The sequence below is a fragment of the Ranitomeya imitator genome, chromosome 2, assembly GCF_032444005.1.
Source record: "Ranitomeya imitator isolate aRanImi1 chromosome 2, aRanImi1.pri, whole genome shotgun sequence".
Lineage (NCBI taxonomy): Eukaryota > Metazoa > Chordata > Amphibia > Anura > Dendrobatidae > Ranitomeya > Ranitomeya imitator.
Genome location: NC_091283.1, coordinates 651,372,707 through 651,393,656, shown reverse-complemented (window position 1 = coordinate 651,393,656; position 20,950 = coordinate 651,372,707). Strand labels below are relative to the sequence as shown.

Here is a 20,950-nt window from a genome sequence, read left to right as displayed (position 1 = left end):
ATAGACATTACAGCATAACAGAAATACAGTTCAAAACAGATACCAGGAGGAGTGAGGGCCCTGCTCGCAAGCTTACAAACTATGGGGAAAAGGGACAAACTATAATCGGTAATCTATACAAGGTCTCAGCGAACCATCCTTCTTGGCTACAAAAAAGAACCCTGCTCCTAATGGCGACGATGACGGGCGAATATGCCCCTTCTCCAGGGATTCCTTCACATAACTGCGCATAGCGGCGTGCTCAGGCACGGACAAATTAAACAATCGACCTTTTGGGAATTTACTACCAGGAATCAAATTGATAGCACAATCACAATCCCTATGCGGAGGTAGGGTATTGGACTTGGGCTCATCAAATACATCCCGGTAATCAGACAAGAACTCTGGGACCTCAGAAGGAGTGGATGACGAAATTGACAGAAATAGAACATCACCATGTACCCCCTGACAACCTCAGCTGGACACCGACATGGATTTCCAATCTAATACTGGATTATGGGCTTGTAGCCATGGCAACCCCAACACGACCACATCATGCAGATTATGCAACACCAGAAAGCGAATAACCTCCTGATGTGCAGGAGCCATGCACATGGTCAGCTGGGTCCAGTATTGAGGCTTATTCTTGGCCAAAGGCGTAGCATCAATTCCTCTCAATGGAATAGGACACTGCAAGGGCTCCAAGAAAAACCCACAACGCTTAGCATATTCCAAGTCCATCAAATTCAGGGCAGCGCCTGAATCCACAAATGCCATGACAGAATATGATGACAAAGAGCAGATCAAGGTAACGGACAGAAGAAATTTTGACTGTACAGTACCAATGGTGGCAGACCTAGCGAACCGCTTAGTGCGCTTAGGACAATCAGAGATAGCATGAGTGGAATCACCACAGTAGAAACACAGACCATTCAGACGTCTATGTTCTTGCCGTTCAACTCTGGTCAAGGTCCTATCACACTGCATAGGCTCAGGTTTAAGCTCAGGTAATACCACCAAATGGTGCACAGGTTTACGCTCACGCAAGCGTCAACCGATCTGAATGGCCAAAGACATAGACTCATTCAAACCAGCAGGCATAGGAAATCCCACCATGACATCCTTAAGGGCTTCAGAGAGACCCTTTCTGAATATTGCTGCCAGCGCAGATTCATTCCATTGAGTGAGCACTGACCACTTTCTAAATTTCTGACAATATACCTCTATCTCATCCTGAGCCTGACGAAGAGCCAGCAAATTTTTTTCTGCCTGATCCACTGAATTAGGCTCATCGTACAGCAACCCAAGCGCCAGGAAAAACGCATCGATATTACTCAATGCAGGATCTCCTGACGCAAGAGAAAACGCCCAGTCCTGAGGGTCGCCGCGCAAAAAAGAAATGACGATCCTAACCTGTTGAATTGGGTCACCAGAAGAGCGAGGTTTCAAAGCCAGAAATAGTTTACAATTATTTTTGAAACTCAGAAATTTAGTTCTATCTCCAAAAAACAAATCTGGAATAGGAATTCTCGGTTCAAGCAAAGAATTCTGGACCACAAAATCTTGAATATTTTGAACTCTTGCCGTGAGCTGATCCACACATGAAGACAGACCTTTAATGTCCATTGCTACACCTGTGTCCTGAACCACCCAAATGTCTAGGGGAAAAAAAAGACAAAACACAGTGCAAAGAAAAAAAAATGGTCTCAGAACTTCTTTTTTCCCTCTATTGAGAATCATTAGCACTTAGGGCTTCCTGTACTGTTATGGAAGGCAATTCAGAATCACAATGGACATGGAGGTCAGAGCACATACAGTGAACTGACAATAACCGAAAATAATAGAACGAGCTCTGAGACGTGGGAACTCTGCAGTCCGCAATCCCTAAGCCTATCAAACCACACTAAAGGTAGCCGTGGAGCGCTCCTGACCAGAACCTAGGCGCCTCGTCACAGCCTGAGAAACTAGCTAATCCTGAAGATAGAAAAATAAGCCTACCTTGCCTCAGAGAAATTCCCCAAAGGAAAAGGCAGCCCCCCACATATAATGACTGTGAGTAAGATGAAAACACAAACATAGAGATGAAACAGATTTAGCAAAGTGAGGCCCGACTAGCTGTACAGAACGAGGATAGGGAAGATAACTTTGCGGTCAGCACAAAAACCTATAAAATACCACGCAGAGGGGACCAAAAAGACCCTCCGCACCGACTAACGGTACGGAGGTGGTCCCTCTGCGTCTCAGAGCTTCCAGCAGGCGAGAAAAACCAATAAAGCAAGCTGGACAGAAAAATAGCAACAAAATAACATAAGCAAAACTTAGCTTTGCAGAGCAGCAGGCCACAGGAATGATCCAGGGAAAAAACAAGTCCCACACTGAAACATTGACAGGAAGCATAGATCAAAGCATCAGGTGGAGTTAAGTAGAGAAAAAGCTAATGAGCTCACCAGATCACCTGAGGGAGGAAACTCAGAAGCTGCAGTACCACTTTCCTCCACAAACGGAAGATCCCAGAGAGAATCAGCCGAAGTACCACTTGTGACCACAGGAGTGAACTCTGCCACAGAATTCACAACAACAGGGGGAGTGTGCACACTGGTGTCCTGTCTGCTGTGTGTAATACAGGGGGAGTGTGCACACTGGTGTCCTGTCTGCTGAGTGTAAGGGGTGTGCACACTGGTTTCCTGTCTGCTGACTGTAATACAGGGGGAGTGTGCACACTGGTGTCCTGTCTGCTGTGTGTAATACAGGGGGAGTGTGCACACTGGTGTCCTGTCTGCTGACTGTAATACAGGGGGAGTGTGCACACTGGTGTCCTGTCTGCTGACTGTAATACAGGGTGGTGTGCACACTGGTGTCCTGTCTGCTGAGTGTAATACAGGGGGAGTGTGCACACTGGTGTCCTGTCTGCTGTGTGTAATACAGGGGGAGTGTGTAATACAGGGGGAGTGTGCACTCTGGTGTCCTGTCTGCTGACTGTAATAGAGGGGGAGTGTGCACACTGGTGTCCTGTCTGCTGACTGTAATACAGGGTGGTGTGCACACTGGTGTCCTGTCTGCTGACTGTAATACAGGGGTGTGTGCACACTGGTGTCCTGTCTGCTGACTGTAATACAGGGGGGTGTGCACACTGGTGTCCTGTCTGCTGACTGTAATACAGGGGGAGTGTGCACACTGGTGTCCTGTCTGCTGTGTCTAATACAGGGGGAGTGTGCACACTGGTGTCCTGTCTGCTGACTGTAATACAGGGTGGTGTGCACACTGGTGTCCTGTCTGCTGACTGTAATACAGGGGGAGTGTGCACACTGGTGTCCTGTCTGCTGACTGTAATACAGGGTGGTGTGCACACTGGTGTCCTGTCTGCTGAGTATAATACAGGGGGAGTGTGCACACTGGTGTCCTGTCTGCTGTGTGTAATACAGGGGGAGTGTGCACACTGGTGTCCTGTCTGCTGACTGTAATACAGGGGGAGTGTGCACACTGGTGTCCTGTCTGCTGACTGTAATACAGGGTGGTGTGCACACTGGTGTCCTGTCTGCTGACTGTAATACAGGGGGGTGTGCACACTGGTGTCCTGTCTGCTGACTGTAATACAGGGGGGTGTGCACACTGGTGTCCTGTCTGCTGACTGTAATACAGGGGGAGTGTGCACACTGGTGTCCTGTCTGCTGTGTGTAATACAGGGGGAGTGTGCACACTGGTGTCCTGTCTGCTGACTGTAATACAGGGGGAGTGTGGACACTGGTGTCCTGTGTGCTGACTGTAATACAGGGTGGTGTGCACACTGGTGTCCTGTCTGCTGACTGTAATACAGGGGGAGTGTGGACACTGGTGTCCTGTGTGCTGACTGTAATACAGGGGGAGTGTGCACACTGGTGTCCTGTCTGCTGACTGTAATACAGGGGGAGTGTGCACACTGGTGTCCTGTCTGCTGAGTGTAATACAGGGGGAGTGTGCACACTGGTGTCCTGTCTGCTGACTGTAATACAGGGGAGTGTGCACACTGGTGTCCTGTCTGCTGAGTGTAATACAGGGGGAGTGTGCACACTGGTGTCCTGTCTGCTGACTGTAATACAGGGGGAGTGTGCACACTGGTGTCCTGTCTGCTGACTGTAATACAGGGTGGTGTGCACACTGGTGTCCTGTCTGCTGACTGTAATACAGGGGGAGTGTGCACACTGGTGTCCTGTCTGCTGAGTGTAATACAGGGGGAGTGTGCACACTGGTGTCCTGTCTGCTGACTGTAATACAGGGGGAGTGTGCACACTGGTGTCCTTTCTGCTGAGTGTAATACAGGGTGGTGTGCACACTGGTGTCCTGTCTGCTGAGTGTAATACAGGGGGAGTGTGCACACTGGTGTCCTGTCTGCTGAGTGTAATACAGGGGGAGTGTGCACACTGGTGTCCTGTCTGCTGACTGTAATACAGGGGAGTGTGCACACTGGTGTCCTGTCTGCTGAGTGTAATACAGGGGGAGTGTGCACACTGGTGTCCTGTCTGCTGACTGTAATACAGGGGAAGTGTGCACACTGGTGTCCTGTCTGCTGACTGTAATACAGGGGAGTGTGCACACTGGTGTCCTGTCTGCTGACTGTAATACAGGGGGAGTGTGCACACTGGTGTCCTGTCTGCTGACTGTAATACAGGGGGAGTGTGCACACTGGTGTCCTGTCTGCTGACTGTAATACAGGGGGAGTGTGCACACTGGTGTCCTGTCTGCTGACTGTAATACAGGAGGAGTGTGCACACTGGTGTCCTGTCTGCTGACTGTAATAAAGATATAAAACCAGACAAAGTATAAATACCTGGTGGCAGGACACGTATAGTTAAAAAGTAATTTTCACAATGCTGCTCTAAATAAATAATTTATTTAACCAAAATAAAGTGATCCCTGTTATATCATTGTGTTATAATATCGACATAACAATCCACAAAAAAGTCTCAAATTGCCATACAACGCAACTGGACTCAATACACAATGCACATATAATACTTAGATTCAATAATATTTATTAATAATTCACATCAAATTTAACAACAGTAATTATACAAGAGAAAACCTCCAAATGTGATGGAGCGGATTAATACACATGACTAGGGTTGAGCGAAACGGGTCGAACATTTTCAAAAGTCGCCGACTTTTGGCTAAGTCGGGGTTTCATGAAACCCGATCCGACCCCTGTGCGTGGTCGGCCATGCGGTACGCGACTTTCGCGCCAAAGTCGCGTTTCAATGACGCGAAAAGCGCCATTTCTCAGCCAATGAAGGTAAACGCAGAGTGTGGGCAGCGTGATGACATAGGTCCTGGTCCCCACCATCTTAGAGAAGGGCATTGCAGTGATTGGCTTGCTGTCTGCGACGTCACAGGGGCTATAAAGAGGCGTTCCCGCCGACCGCCATCTTACTGCTGCTGATCTGAGCTTAGGGAGAGGTTGCTGCCGCTTTGTCAGAAGCAGGGATAGCGTTAGGCAGGGTCCATTAACCACAAAACCGCTTGTGCTGCAGCGATTTGCACTGTCCAACACCACCCTCGGTGTGCAGGGACAGTGGAATTTTTTTTTTTTTTTTTTCCCCTCAGCGCTGTAGCTCATTGGGCTGCCCTAGAAGGCTCCCTGATAGCTGCATTGCTGTGTGTACGCCGCTGTGCAAACCAACTGCTTTTTTCAAAGCACAAATCCTCTTGTTCCTTCCTTTCTGCACAGCTATCTTTTTTGTTTGTCCACACTTTTTATTTCATTTGTGCATCAGTCCACTCCTTATTGCTGCCTGCCATACCTGGCTGAGATTACTGCAGGCAGGGAGATAGTAGCTGCCTGCCATACCTGGCTGAGATTACTGCAGGCAGGGAGATAGTAATTGTAGGACATTCCCTGTTTTTTTTTTTTTTTTTTTTTTGGTGGGAGATTAAGATTGGCAATTTGGCATTTCTGCTAGAGTGCCATCCCTGTGTGTGCCATCTCTCTCACATAGTGGGCCATAGAAAGCCTTTTCATTTTTCTGTATTTTTTTTTGTGGGGTGTATAAATTCTCCCTGATAAAAATACAGTGGGAGATTAATATTGGCCTTTGGGCTTGTGTGCCAGTCCTGAGTGTGCCATCTCTCTCACAAATAGTGGGCCATAGAAAGCCTATTTATTTTTTTTTTTGGTTTTATAAATTCTCCCTGAAAAAAAGGGAGATTAATATTGGCCTCTGGGCTTGTGTGCCAGTCCTGAGCGTGCCATCTGTGCCAGCCCTGAGCGTGCCATCTCTCTCAGAAATAGTGGGCCATAGAAAGCCTATTTAATTTTTTTTTTTGTTTTATAAATTTTCCCTGAAAAAAGGGAGATTAATATTGGCCTCTGGGCTTGTGTGCCAGTTGTGAGCGTGCCATCTGTGCCAGTCCTGAGCGTGCCATCTCTCTCACAAATAGTGGGCCATAGAAAGCCTATTTAAATATTTTTTTGGTTTTATAAATTCTCCCAGAAAAAAAGGGAGATTAATATTGGCCTCTGGGCTTGTGTGCCAGTCCTGAGCGTGCCATCTGTGCCAGCCAGCCCTGAGCGTGCCATCTCTCTCACAAATAGTGGGCCATAGAAAGCCTATTTAATTTTTTTTTTTGTTTTATAAATTTTCCCTGAAAAAAGGGAGATTAATATTGGCCTCTGGGCTTGTGTGCCAGTTGTGAGCGTGCCATCTGTGCCAGTCCTGAGCGTGCCATCTCTCTCACAAATAGTGGGCCATAGAAAGCCTATTTAAATATTTTTTTGGTTTTATAAATTCTCCCAGAAAAAAAGGGAGATTAATATTGGCCTCTGGGCTTCTGTGCCAGTCCTGAGCGTGCCATCTGTGCCAGTCCTGAGCGTCCCATCTCTCTCACAAATAGTGGGCCATAGAAAGCCTATTTTATTTTTTTTTTGGGTTTCAGAAATTCTCCCTGGAAAAAAAAAGGGAGATTAATATTGCCCTTTGGGCTTGTGTGCCAGTACTAAGCGTTCCATCTCTCTCTCTCTCTCAGTCAGTGGGCCATAGAACGCATATTTTTGGTTTTATTTGTTTTCTAAATTCTCCCTGAAAAAATCATTTTATTTTATTTGGTTTCTAAATTCTTCCTGATAAAATCATATTTTTTTTATTATTTTTTTTTCTAAAGTCTCCCTGAAAAAAAAAAAAAAAAAACAACCAAAAAAACAGTGGGAGATTAATATTGGCCTTTCTGCTTGTGTGCCAGTCTTGACTCCTGGGTGTGCCATCTCTCTCTCTCTCTCTCTCTCTCTCTCTCTCTCTCCAATTGTGGTCCATAGAAAGCCTATATTTTTTTTCCTTGATTTGGGTTCTAAAATCTACCAGAGAAAATAACTACATCAATCATTGGTAGAAAAATATTGGCCTCTGGGTTTGTGTGCCACTCCTGACTCCTGTGTGCGTCATCTCTCAGTCAGTGGGCCATAGAACGCCTATTTTTGGTTTTATTTGTTTTCTAAATTCTCCCTGAAAAAATTATTTTATTTTATTTGGTTTCTAAATTCTTCCTGATAAAATCATATTTTTTTTATTATTTTTTTTTCTAAAGTCTCCCTGAAAAAAAAAAAAAAAAACAGTGGGAGATTAATATTGGCCTTTCTGCTTGTGTGCCAGTCTTGACTCCTGGGTGCGTCATCTCTCAGTCAGTGGGCCATAGAACGCCTATTTTTGGTTTTATTTGTTTTATAAATTCTCCCTGAAAAAATCATTTTATTTTATTTGGTTTCTAAATTCTTCCTGATAAAATCATATTTTTTTTATTATTTTTTTTTCTAAAGTCTCCCTGAAAAAAAAAAAAAAAAAACAACCAAAAAAAACAGTGGGAGATTAATATTGGCCTTTCTGCTTGTGTGCCAGTCTTGACTCCTGGGTGCGTCATCTCTCAGTCAGTGGGCCATAGAACGCCTATTTTTGGTTTTATTTGTTTTATAAATTCTCCCTGAAAAAATCATTTTATTTTATTTGGTTTCTAAATTCTTCCTGATAAAATCATATTTTTTTTATTATTTTTTTTTCTAAAGTCTCCCTGAAAAAAAAAAAAAAAAAAACAACCAAAAAAAACAGTGGGAGATTAATATTGGCCTTTCTGCTTGTGTGCCAGTCTTGACTCCTGGGTGTGCCATCTCTCTCTCTCTCTCTCTCCAATTGTGGTCCATAGAAAGCCTACATTTTTTTTCCTTGATTTGGGTTCCAAAATCTACCAGAGAAAATAACTCCATCAATCATTGGTAGAAAAATATTGGCCTCTGGGCTTGTGTGCCACTCCTGATTCCTGTGTGCGTCATCTCTCACTCAGTGGCCCATAGAAAGCATATAGTTTGTTACATTTGTTTTCTAAATTCTCCCTGCAAAAATCTATTTTTTTTTTTTTGGGGGGTTTCTAAAGTGTTCCTGAAAAAAATAAAAATAAAAAAAAAATAATAGTGTGACATTAATATTAACATTTGTGCTTCAGTGACAGTCCTGCGTGTGGGGCATCTCTCTAATTTGCAGCCACCAAAAAAAGAGTGTGTAACATTGGGCCTGATTTTCGCTGTGGTCTCACCAACCTGTAAAGGGGTAGCTAAATCATACTGAAGTTATAGCTCACCGTGTAAGTTGTGTGACTGCAACAAATAACGTTAGTTTGGTTACGTTTTTAAAACAATGAGGAAGTCTAGTGGAAGAGGTCGTGGCCGGGGGCGTTCATTGTCAGCTGGTAATGAGGGTAGTGGTAGTGGTGGAGCATCAGGTGGTCGTGGGGGAAAAAATATTGCACCTAAGTCTGGAGCTGTGGAGCCAGGTTCGTCGTCCGGCTACACAAGGCCTCGAACGCTCCCTTTTCTGGGATTAGGAAAACCGCTTTTAAAGCCGGAGCAGCAAGAGCAAGTTTTGGCTTATCTTGCTGACTCAGCCTCTAGCTCTTTTGCCTCATCTCGTGAAACTGGTAAAAGTAAAAGCAGCGCGTCGTTAGTGGATGTTCACGGTCAGGGACAAGTCACTTCCTTGTCCTCTTCAGCAAAAACAACAACAGAGAAGAATGCAGCAGGCGACACAACGGGTTACTCCATGGAGCTCTTTACACATACCGTCCCTGGCTTAGAAAGTGAAGCAGTTAACAGTCCATGCCCATTACAAATTGAATCTGACATGGAGTGCACTGACGCACAGCCACAGCCAGACTACTATGCTGGTCCTTTGACTCAGACCACAACATTGCCCTCGCAGGGTGCTGATCAAGAATCAGACCCTGATGAGACTATGTTGCCCCATCACGAACGCTATACCACCGAACGACACGGTGACACAGACGAAGTTGCGCAGGAGGTACAAGAAGAGTTATTAGATGACCCAGTTCTTGACCCCGATTGGCAGCCATTGGGGGAACAGGGTGCAGGCGGCAGCAGTTCTGAAGCAGAGGAGGAGGAGGGGCCGCAGCAGGCATCAACATCGCCACAGGTTCCATCTGCCGGGCCCGTATCTTGCCCAAAACGCGTGGCAAAGCCAAAACCTGGTGGAGGACAGCGTGGCCATCCGGTTAAAGCTCAGTCTGCAATGCCTGAAAAGGTATCCGATGCTAGAAAGAGTGCAGTCTGGCATTTTTTTAAACAACATCCAATTGATCAGCGCAAAGTCATCTGTCAAAAATGTTCTACTTCCTTAAGCAGAGGTCAGAATCTGAAAAGTCTCAATACTAGTTGCATGCATAGACATTTAACCACCATGCATTTGAAAGCTTGGACTAACTACCAAACGTCCCTTAAGGTTGTTGCACCCTCGGCCAATGAAGCTAGTCATCAACGCAACATCCCTTCCGGCAGTGTAGGACCACCATTTAGCGCACCACCTGCTGTATCTGTGCAGGTATCTTTGCCAGGCCAAAGCAGTCAGGGTCAGGGAATCACCAGTTTCGTAGTAGGAAACACTGCATCTAGGGCACCGGCGGCAACAATACCATCTCCCACCGTCTCTCAGTCTGCCATGTCCACCGGCACCCCCGCTAGTTCCACGATCTCCAGCTCTCCAGTCCAGCTCACCCTACATGAGACTATGGTTAGAAAAAGGAAATACTTAGCCTCGCATCCGCGTACACAGGGTTTGAACGCCCACATAGCTAGACTAATCTCGTTAGAGATGATGCCCTACCGGTTAGTTGAAAGCGAAGCTTTCAAAGACCTGATGGACTACGCTGTACCACGCTACGAGCTACCCAGTCGACACTTTTTTTCCAGAAAAGCCATCCCAGCCCTCCACCAGCATGTTAAAGAGCGCATCGTCCATGCACTCAGGCAATCTGTGAGCACAAAGGTGCACCTGACAACAGATGCATGGACCAGTAGGCATGGCCAGGGACGTTACGTGTCCATCACGGCACACTGGGTAAATGTGGTGGATTCAGGGTCCACAGGGGACAGCAAGTTTGGGACAGTTCTGCCTAGCCCACGGTCTAGTAAACAGTTGTCTGTAGCCGTTCGCACCCCCTCCTCCTCCTCCTCCTCGTCCTCCTGCAGAAGCAAGAGCTCGTCCACAGACCGCAGTCGCACAAACACTCCATCCGCACCTGCCACTGTTGCACACCAGGTCTCCCATTATGGGGCAGCTACTGGCATACGTCAGCAGGCTGTATTGGCTATGAAGTGTTTGGGCGACAATAGACACACCGCGGAAGTTCTGTCCGAGTTCTTGCAGCAAGAAACGCAGTCGTGGCTGGGCACTGTAGATCTTGAGGCAGGCAAGGTAGTGAGTGATAACGGAAGGAATTTCATGGCTGCCATCTCCCTTTCCCAACTGAAACACATTCCTTGCCTGGCTCACACCTTAAACCTGGTGGTGCAGTGCTTCCTGAAAAGTTATCCGGGGTTATCCGACCTGCTCCTCAAAGTGCGTGGACTTTGCGCACATATCCGCCGTTCGCCTGTACACTCCAGCCGTATGCAGACCTATCAGCGTTCTTTGAACCTTCCCCAGCATCGCCTAATCATAGACGTTGCAACAAGGTGGAACTCAACACTGCACATGCTTCAGAGACTGTGCGAACAGAGGCGGGCTGTTATGTTTTTGTGGGAGGATACACATACACGGGCAGGCAGTAGGATGGCAGACATGGAGTTGTCAGGTGTGCAGTGGTCGAAGATTCAAGACATGTGTCAAGTCCTTCAGTGTTTTGAGGAATGCACACGGCTGGTTAGTGCAGACAACGCCATAATAAGCATGAGCATCCCCCTAATGCGTCTGCTGATGCAAAGTTTGACGCACATAAAGGATCAGGCGTCTGCACCAGAGGAAGAGGAAAGCCTTGATGACAGTCAGCGATTGTCTGGTCAGGGCAGTGTACATGACGAGGTACCGGGCGAAGAGGAGGTGGAGGATGAGGAGGATGATGGGGATGAGTATATTTTTAATGAGGAAGCTTTCCCGGGGGCACGGGAAATTGGTGGCGTGGCAAGGCCGGGTTCTGGTTTTTTGAGGGACACAAGTGACGTAGATTTGCCTGCAACTGCCCCTCAACCAAGCACAACCGCAGATTTGACAACGGGAACTTTGGCCCACATGGCGGATTATGCCTTGCGTATCCTCAAAAGGGACACACGCATTACAAAAATGATGAACGATGACGATTACTGGTTGGCCTGCCTCCTTGATCCTCGCTATAAAGGCAAATTGCAAAATATTATGCCACATGAGAACTTGGAACTAATATTAGCAACAAAACAATCAACTCTTGTTGACCGTTTGCTTCTGGCATTCCCTGCACACAGCGCCCGTGATCGTTCTCACACGAGCTCCAGGGGCCAGCAGACCAGAGGTGTTAGAGGGGCAGAAATCAGAAGTGGCGTTGGACAGAGGGGTTTTCTGACCAGGTTGTGGAGTGATTTTTCTATGACCGCAGACAGGACAGGTACTGCAGCATCAATTCAAAGTGACAGGAGACAACATTTGTCCAGTATGGTTACAAACTATTTTTCATCCCTTATCGACGTTCTCCCTCAACCGTCATTCCCATTTGATTACTGGGCATCCAAATTAGACACCTGGCCAGAATTGGCAGAATATGCATTGCAGGAGCTTGCTTGCCCGGCAGCTAGTGTCCTATCAGAAAGAGTATTCAGTGCTGCAGGTTCAATACTAACAGAAAAAAGGACTCGTCTGGCTACCCAAAATGTAGATGATCTAACCTTCATTAAAATGAACCACAACTGGATTTCAAAATCTTTTGCCCCACCCTGCCCGGCTGACACCTAGCTTTCCTATGAAAAGGTCTTGCCTGTGGACTATTCTGAATGACTTTTCCAATCTCGTAATTTTCTTCACCTGATTGTCCAGCATACGACATGTTTCCACCTCACGAAATGGCCAAACTCCCCACACGGGGCCGTGCTATCGCCACTTTGCGCTTGGACCCTTGAGAGTGCTGTTTGTCTGAAGAGGTGGGTGTGGCCGCTTTTGGTCGACGGCACTGCCACTGGGTCCCTCATAGTACAATAAAGTGTCTCTGGCGGTGGTGGTGCGCACCCAACGTCAGACACACCGTTGTAATATGAGGGGCCCTGTGCCTGTACCGCCGGCCACAAGACAGTTCCCCCCCCCAGCTCAAACAGTGCTCTACCACTAGCAAAATTATCTCTCACAGCTTCACCAATGTGTAGTCTAGCCGCTGACATCCTTCAATGCCTGGCACTGACAATACCATTGTTTTGACATTTTTGTTATGTTAGGCCTTCGAAGCCTGTCTGCGGTCCCTTCTTTCTACAACTACTACACTGACCAGGCCACTGCTGGCCGTGTTACCCTGGAACCAATTTAAAAGTGCCTACAGTCAGCCCAATTTTGTTATGTTAGGCCTTCGAAGACTGTCTGCCGTCACTCCTTCCACTAGACTTCCACTGACCATACACTGCTGCCCATGTACCCCTGGAACCAATTTAAAGTGCCTACAGCCAGCCCAATTTTGTTATGTTAGGCCTTCGAAGCCTGTCTGCGGTCACTCCTTCCACTAGACTTCCACTGACCAGACCACTGCTGCCCGTGTACCCCTGGAACCAATTTAAAAGTGCCTACAGCCAGCCCAAGTTTGTTATGTTAGGCCTTGGAAGCCTGTCTGCGGTCACTCCTTCCACTAGACTTCCACTGACCAGACCACTGCTGCCCGTGTACCCCTGGAACCAATTTAAAAGTGCCTACAGCCAGCCCAAGTTTGTTATGTTAGGCCTTGGAAGCCTGTCTGCGGTCACTCCTTCCACTAGACTTCCACTGACCAGACCACTGCTGCCCGTGTACCCCTGGAACCAATTTAAAAGTGCCTACAGCCAGCCCAAGTTTGTTATGTTAGGCCTTGGAAGCCTGTCTGCGGTCACTCCTTCCACTAGACTTCCACTGACCAGACCACTGCTGCCCGTGTACCCCTGGAACCAATTTAAAAGTGCCTACAGCCAGCCCAAGTTTGTTATGTTAGGCCTTGGAAGCCTGTCTGCGGTCACTCCTTCCACTAGACTTCCACTGACCAGACCACTGCTGCCCGTGTACCCCTGGAACCAATTTAAAAGTGCCTACAGCCAGCCCAAGTTTGTTATGTTAGGCCTTGGAAGCCTGTCTGCGGTCACTCCTTCCACTAGACTTCCACTGACCAGACCACTGCTGCCCGTGTACCCCTGGAACCAATTTAAAAGTGCCTACAGCCAGCCCAAGTTTGTTATGTTAGGCCTTCTAAGCCTGTCTGCGGTCCATTCTTTCAACTACTACTACACTGACCAGGTCACTGCTGCCCGTGTACCCCTGGAACCAATTTAAAATTGCCTACAGCCAGCCCAATTTTTTTATTTTAGGCCTTCGATGCCTGTCTGCGGTCCATTCTTTCAACTACTACTACACTGACCAGGTCACTGCTGCCCGTGTACCCCTGGAACCAATTTAAAATTGCCTACAGCCAGCCCAATTTTTTTATTTTAGGCCTTCGATGCCTGTCTGCGGTCCATTCTTTCAACTACTACTACACTGACCAGGTCACTGCTGTCCGTGTACCCCTGGAACCAATTTAAAATTGCCTACAGCCATGTGTTATTATTTTAGGCCTTCGATGCCTGTCTGCGGTCACTCCTTCCACTAGACTTCCACTGACCAGACCACTGCTGCCCGTGTACCCCTGGAACCAATTTAAAAGTGCCTACAGCCAGCCCAAGTTTGTTATGTTAGGCCTTCGATGCCTGTCTGCGGTCACTCCTTCCACTAGGCCTCCACTGACCACACCACTGCTGCCCGTGTACCCCTGGAACCAATTTAAAATTGCCTACAGCCAGCCCAATTTTTTTATTTTAGGCCTTCGATGCCTGTCTGCGGTCCATTCTTTCAACTACTACTACACTGACCAGGTCACTGCTGTCCGTGTACCCCTGGAACCAATTTGAAATTGCCTACAGCCAGCCCAATTTTTTTATTTTAGGCCTTCGATGCCTGTCTGCGGTCCATTCTTTCAACTACTACTACACTGACCAGGTCACTGCTGTCCGTGTACCCCTGTAACCAATTTAAAATTGCCTACAGCCATGTGTTATTATTTTAGGCATTCGATGCCTGTCTGCGGTCCATTTTTTCAACTACTACTACACTGACCAGGTCACTGCTGCCCGTGTACCCCTGGAACCAATTTAAAATTGCCTACAGCCATGTGTTATTATTTTAGGCCTTCGATGCCTGTCTGCGGTCACTCCTTCCACTAGGCCTCCACTGACCACACCACTGCTGCCCGTGTACCCCTGGAACCAATTTAAAATTGCCTACAGCCAGCCCAATTTTTTTATTTTAGGCCTTCGATGCCTGTCTGCGGTCCATTCTTTCAACTACTACTACACTGACCAGGTCACTGCTGTCCGTGTACCCCTGTAACCAATTTAAAATTGCCTACAGCCATGTGTTATTATTTTAGGCCTTCGATGCCTGTCTGCGGTCCATTCTTTCAACTACTACTACACTGACCAGGTCACTGCTGTCCGTGTACCCCTGGAACCAATTTAAAATTGCCTACAGCCATGTGTTATTATTTTAGGCCTTCGATGCCTGTCTGCGGTCACTCCTTCCACTAGGCCTCCACTGACCACACCACTGCTGCCCGTGTACCCCTGGAACCAATTTAAAATTGCCTACAGCCAGCCCAATTTTTTTATTTTAGGCCTTCGATGCCTGTCTGCGGTCCATTCTTTCAACTACTACTACACTGACCAGGTCACTGCTGTCCGTGTACCCCTGTAACCAATTTAAAATTGCCTACAGCCATGTGTTATTATTTTAGGCATTCGATGCCTGTCTGCGGTCCATTTTTTCAACTACTACTACACTGACCAGGTCACTGCTGCCCGTGTACCCCTGGAACCAATTTAAAATTGCCTACAGCCATGTGTTATTATTTTAGGCCTTCGATGCCTGTCTGCGGTCACTCCTTCCACTAGGCCTCCACTGACCACACCACTGCTGCCCGTGTACCCCTGGAACCAATTTAAAATTGCCTACAGCCAGCCCAATTTTTTTATTTTAGGCCTTCGATGCCTGTCTGCGGTCCATTCTTTCAACTACTACTACACTGACCAGGTCACTGCTGTCCGTGTACCCCTGTAACCAATTTAAAATTGCCTACAGCCATGTGTTATTATTTTAGGCCTTCGATGCCTGTCTGCGGTCCATTCTTTCAACTACTACTACACTGACCAGGTCACTGCTGTCCGTGTACCCCTGGAACCAATTTAAAATTGCCTACAGCCATGTGTTATTATTTTAGGCCTTCGATGCCTGTCTGCGGTCACTCCTTCCACTAGGCCTCCACTGACCACACCACTGCTGCCCGTGTACCCCTGGAACCAATTTAAAATTGCCTACAGCCAGCCCAATTTTTTTATTTTAGGCCTTCGATGCCTGTCTGCGGTCCATTCTTTCAACTACTACTACACTGACCAGGTCACTGCTGTCCGTGTACCCCTGTAACCAATTTAAAATTGCCTACAGCCATGTGTTATTATTTTAGGCATTCGATGCCTGTCTGCGGTCCATTTTTTCAACTACTACTACACTGACCAGGTCACTGCTGCCCGTGTACCCCTGGAACCAATTTAAAATTGCCTACAGCCATGTGTTATTATTTTAGGCCTTCGATGCCTGTCTGCGGTCACTCCTTCCACTAGGCCTCCACTGACCACACCACTGCTGCCCGTGTACCCCTGGAACCAATTTAAAATTGCCTACAGCCAGCCCAATTTTTTTATTTTAGGCCTTCGATGCCTGTCTGCGGTCCATTCTTTCAACTACTACTACACTGACCAGGTCACTGCTGTCCGTGTACCCCTGTAACCAATTTAAAATTGCCTACAGCCATGTGTTATTATTTTAGGCCTTCGATGCCTGTCTGCGGTCCATTCTTTCAACTACTACTACACTGACCAGGTCACTGCTGTCCGTGTACCCCTGGAACCAATTTAAAATTGCCTACAGCCATGTGTTATTATTTTAGGCCTTCGATGCCTGTCTGCGGTCACTCCTTCCACTAGGCCTCCACTGACCACACCACTGCTGCCCGTGTACCCCTGGAACCAATTTAAAATTGCCTACAGCCAGCCCAATTTTTTTATTTTAGGCCTTCGATGCCTGTCTGCGGTCCATTCTTTCAACTACTACTACACTGACCAGGTCACTGCTGTCCGTGTACCCCTGTAACCAATTTAAAATTGCCTACAGCCATGTGTTATTATTTTAGGCATTCGATGCCTGTCTGCGGTCCATTTTTTCAACTACTACTACACTGACCAGGTCACTGCTGCCCGTGTACCCCTGGAACCAATTTAAAATTGCCTACAGCCATGTGTTATTATTTTAGGCCTTCGATGCCTGTCTGCGGTCACTCCTTCCACTAGGCCTCCACTGACCACACCACTGCTGCCCGTGTACCCCTGGAACCAATTTAAAATTGCCTACAGCCAGCCCAATTTTTTTATTTTAGGCCTTCGATGCCTGTCTGCGGTCCATTCTTTCAACTACTACTACACTGACCAGGTCACTGCTGCCCGTGTACCCCTGGAACCAATTTAAAATTGCCTACAGCCATGTGTTATTATTTTAGGCCTTCGATGCCTGTCTGCGGTCACTCCTTCCACTAGGCCTCCACTGACCACACCACTGCTGTCCGTGTACCCCTGGAACCAATTTAAAATTGCCTACAGCCATGTGTTATTATTTTAGGCCTTCGATGCCTGTCTGCGGTCCATTCTTTCAACTACTACTACACTGACCAGGGCACTGCTGGCCGTGTACCCCTGGAACCAACATCAGAAAATATAAAAATAAGTATTTTGCTTATAAAAAAGAAAATACTGGTGAGATATCAAATGCAGACATTTTAACATTAAAAACAAACACACAACTCTAATCTGGTACAGTACTAAAAATGGCCACCAGCTACAATTACTTTCTCCTGCAAGTAGTTAACTGAAAGTTTTTTTAAATTGAAAACACACATATGGCATCCACCGAGTGTTGTCCTGTCGCGTCTTCTTTATATTATTGCCGAGAAGATGCAAAATAATGAAAATAATAAAATCATTAATTACCAAAATAATAGAGAAAGTCAACACCACATTGCAAATAAACATTCATTCCAAATAAAGAAGCAGGGCGCGTCCGAGGGTGAGTATATACCTAATAAGAATATAATCACCCTCGGACGCGCAATGCTTATTTCCAACAGCCTTCCTTCCTAAGAATCAGCCCTTCCGTCGTGTAGAGAGACGTTGTGTTACACTCCAAGGTGTTCCCCAGGTTGCCTTTCCTGAGCTTCGATCTTCCGGCTCTCGTTTAGTAGTTCTTGGAAACTACTCTGCATTAGGCCTTCAAATTGGGTATGGGGTGTAGAGAGATGGTGTGTTCCACTCCAAGGTGTTCCCCAGGTTGCCTTTCCTGAGCTTCGATCTTCCGGCTCTCGTTTAGTAGTTGTTGGAAACTACGCTGCATTAGGCCTTCAAATTGGGTATGGGGTGTAGCGAGAGGGTGTGTTACACTCCAAGGTGTTCCCCAGGTTGCCTTTCCTGAGCTTCGATCTTCCGGCTCTCGTTTAGTAGTTCTTGGAAACTACACTGCATTAGGCCTTCAAATTGGGTATGGGGTGTAGAGAGAGGGTGTGTTACACTCCAAGGTGTTCCCCAGGTTGCCTTTCCTGAGCTTCGATATTCCGGCTCTCGTTTAGTAGTTGTCGGAAACTACGCTGCATTAGGCCTACAAATTGGGTATGGGGTGTAGAGAGAGGGTGTGTTACACTCCAAGGTGTTCCCCAGGTTGCCTTTCCTGAGCTTCGATCTTCATGCTCTCGTTTAGTAGTTGTCGGAAACTACGCTGCATTAGGCCTACAAATTGGGTATGGGGTGTAGAGAGAGGGTTTGTTACACTCCAAGGTGTTCCCCGGGTTGCCTTTCCTGAGCTTCGATCTTCCGGCTCTCGTTTAGTAGTTGTTGGAAACTACGCTGCATTAGGCCTTCAAATTGGGTATGGGGTGTAGCGAGAGGGTGTGTTACACTCCAAGGTGTTCCCCAGGTTGCCTTTCCTGAGCTTCGATCTTCCGGCTCTCGTTTAGTAGTTGTTGGAAACTACGCTGCATTAGGCCTTCAAATTGGGTATGGGGTGTAGCGAGAGGGTGTGTTACACTCCAAGGTGTTCCCCAGGTTGCCTTTCCTGAGCTTCGATCTTCCGGCTCTCGTTTAGTAGTTCTTGGAAACTACACTGCATTAGGCCTTCAAATTGGGTATGGGGTGTAGAGAGAGGGTGTGTTACACTCTAAGGTGTTCCCCAGGTTTCCTTGCCATTGCTTCGGTCTTCCGACTCTCGTTTAGTAGTTGTAGAAAAGTACACTGCATTAGGCCATACAAAATGGGTATGGGGTGGAGAGAGATGGTGTGTTACACTCCAAGGTGTTCCCCAGGTTGCCTTTCCTGAGCTTCTATCTTCAGGCTCTCATTAAATTGTGGTTAAATGGAACAACTGCATTTGGCGTACTAGTTGGTTTGGGGCCTACTATCGGTGTCTGCCACTCCTTGCTGTTCTCCTCCACTGAACAAAGCTGTGCCGCCTGTTTACTACGGTTGCCAATTTTGAACTGCATTTCGACTACTTACTGATTTGGCCCTACTCTCTGTGTCAGCCTCTCATTCCAGTTGTCCTCCACTGCAATGCCCCCTGGTTATTCCTGTGTTACCAATTTTGAACTGCATTTAGCCCACTTTCTTCTTTGGGCCTATATCTGTGTTTCCACTTCATCGTGCCCATTGCCCAGCCAGTGATAGATGAGTCTGCTGGTACATTGACCCATAACGCAACATTCCCCGTGCACGCTACACAACAACATTGTGACCCTGCTGAAAGTCAGGTTGCTCTTCCCGCATACCATACCACCTTACACGGGGACAAAGAGGAAGGTGCAGATGAAAGTGCAGGTTCCTTCATCAGGTGGGGGGAGGAATACTAGTTGGCGACGTCACTGGCACAGGGCCTCTCATAGTACGCAAAAGTGTTGCTGCCGGTGGGAGGCGCCCCCGCCGTGCAAACACACCGCTGTACTTTGAGGGGCCCTGTGCCAGTGCCAATGCCAACGAGTGGGCCCCCCCTGCTTGCTCAGGTTCACAGCACTTGCAAAGTTGAAATACTTACCTCTCCCTGCTCCACTGCCGTGACGTGGTCCAGATTTCCTGGGCCCACTAATTACTTGAACCAGCCCTACCCCCCACAACTTTAGCCAAATGACCCCCAATTTCAAATGCCTTCCAATTATTATAAGGTAAATTACGCTTGACAAGCTTCATTAAGAAGAATGGATGGTTTTGACATTAAAATGGCCACTCTAGGTGTTTTCCTGGCCCCCACTCACTGCCGACTATGCTGCCCCATTGACTTGCATTGGGTTTCGTGTTTCGGTCGATCCCGACTTTACGTCATAATCGGCCGATTTCACTCGACCCGACTTTGGACATAGTCGGGTTTCGCAAAACCCGGCTCGACTCTAAAAAGGTCAAGGTCGCTCAACTCTACACATGACATCTACAAAGAAACCAATATGAAACATTAGTAGCCAGACAAGCCCCCATGCATAAAAAAACTGCCTACACAAAGACCTGAACCTAACAAACTGATGAGGTTTGTGTATACACACGGCTTACAAGCACGCCCCCTGAGGAAGTGTTACAAAACGCGCGTCGGGGTAAAGGAACGGAGACACGGACATCTTACCATATGTAAGTTTTGTTGCCAGATTGCCCATATTTTGAGACCGGCCACGATACCTTTGTTATATTGTCATAGGTCAAAGCGCCAGTATATTTACATGCCATGTGGCAGTAACAATTTAAAAGTCCCATTGATTGGGTCACCTGGCGTGCTTCTAAGCCGTGTGTATACACAAACCTCATCAGTTTGTTAGGTTCAGGTCTTTGTGTAGGCAGTTTTTTTCTGCATGGGGGCTTGTCTGGCTACTAATGTTTCATATTGGTTTCTTTGTAGATGTCATGTGTATTAATCCGCTCCATCACATTTGGAGGTTTTCTCTTGTATAATTACTGTTGTTAAATTTGATGTGAATTATTAATAAATATTATTGAATCTAAGTATTATATGTGCATTGTGTATTGAGTCCAGTTGTGTTGTATGGCAATTTGAGACTTTTTTGTGGATTGTTATGTCTAAATAAATAATTCATTAAATCTGCCAACCAAGTAAGAAGGACTAAATCTAAAATGATGGACAGTCGGGAAAAAGCAAAAATCACCAAAGAACTCAGGAAAAGACCGATCAAAACAGTCCGCAGTAATAGGTATTAAATAACAAAATGTATTCATGAATAAGTCAGGTAAATCATAACAGAAAATGACAATGCAAATAAAAGATGGCCATTGGTAAGGGGCAAACAATCCAGGAATATTAACATATCAATACATGTATGATGTAACAAACATTCTAATAATTATATAAAATAA

General features: G+C 46.8%; 1 protein-coding gene across 1 annotated transcript in view; it reads left to right on the top strand.

The window, feature by feature from the left end:
• LOC138667083 (zinc finger protein 391-like) overlaps positions 1-20,950 on the top strand; it is a 133,074-nt gene that overhangs the window by 96,052 nt on the left and 16,072 nt on the right. The window lies entirely within an intron of this gene.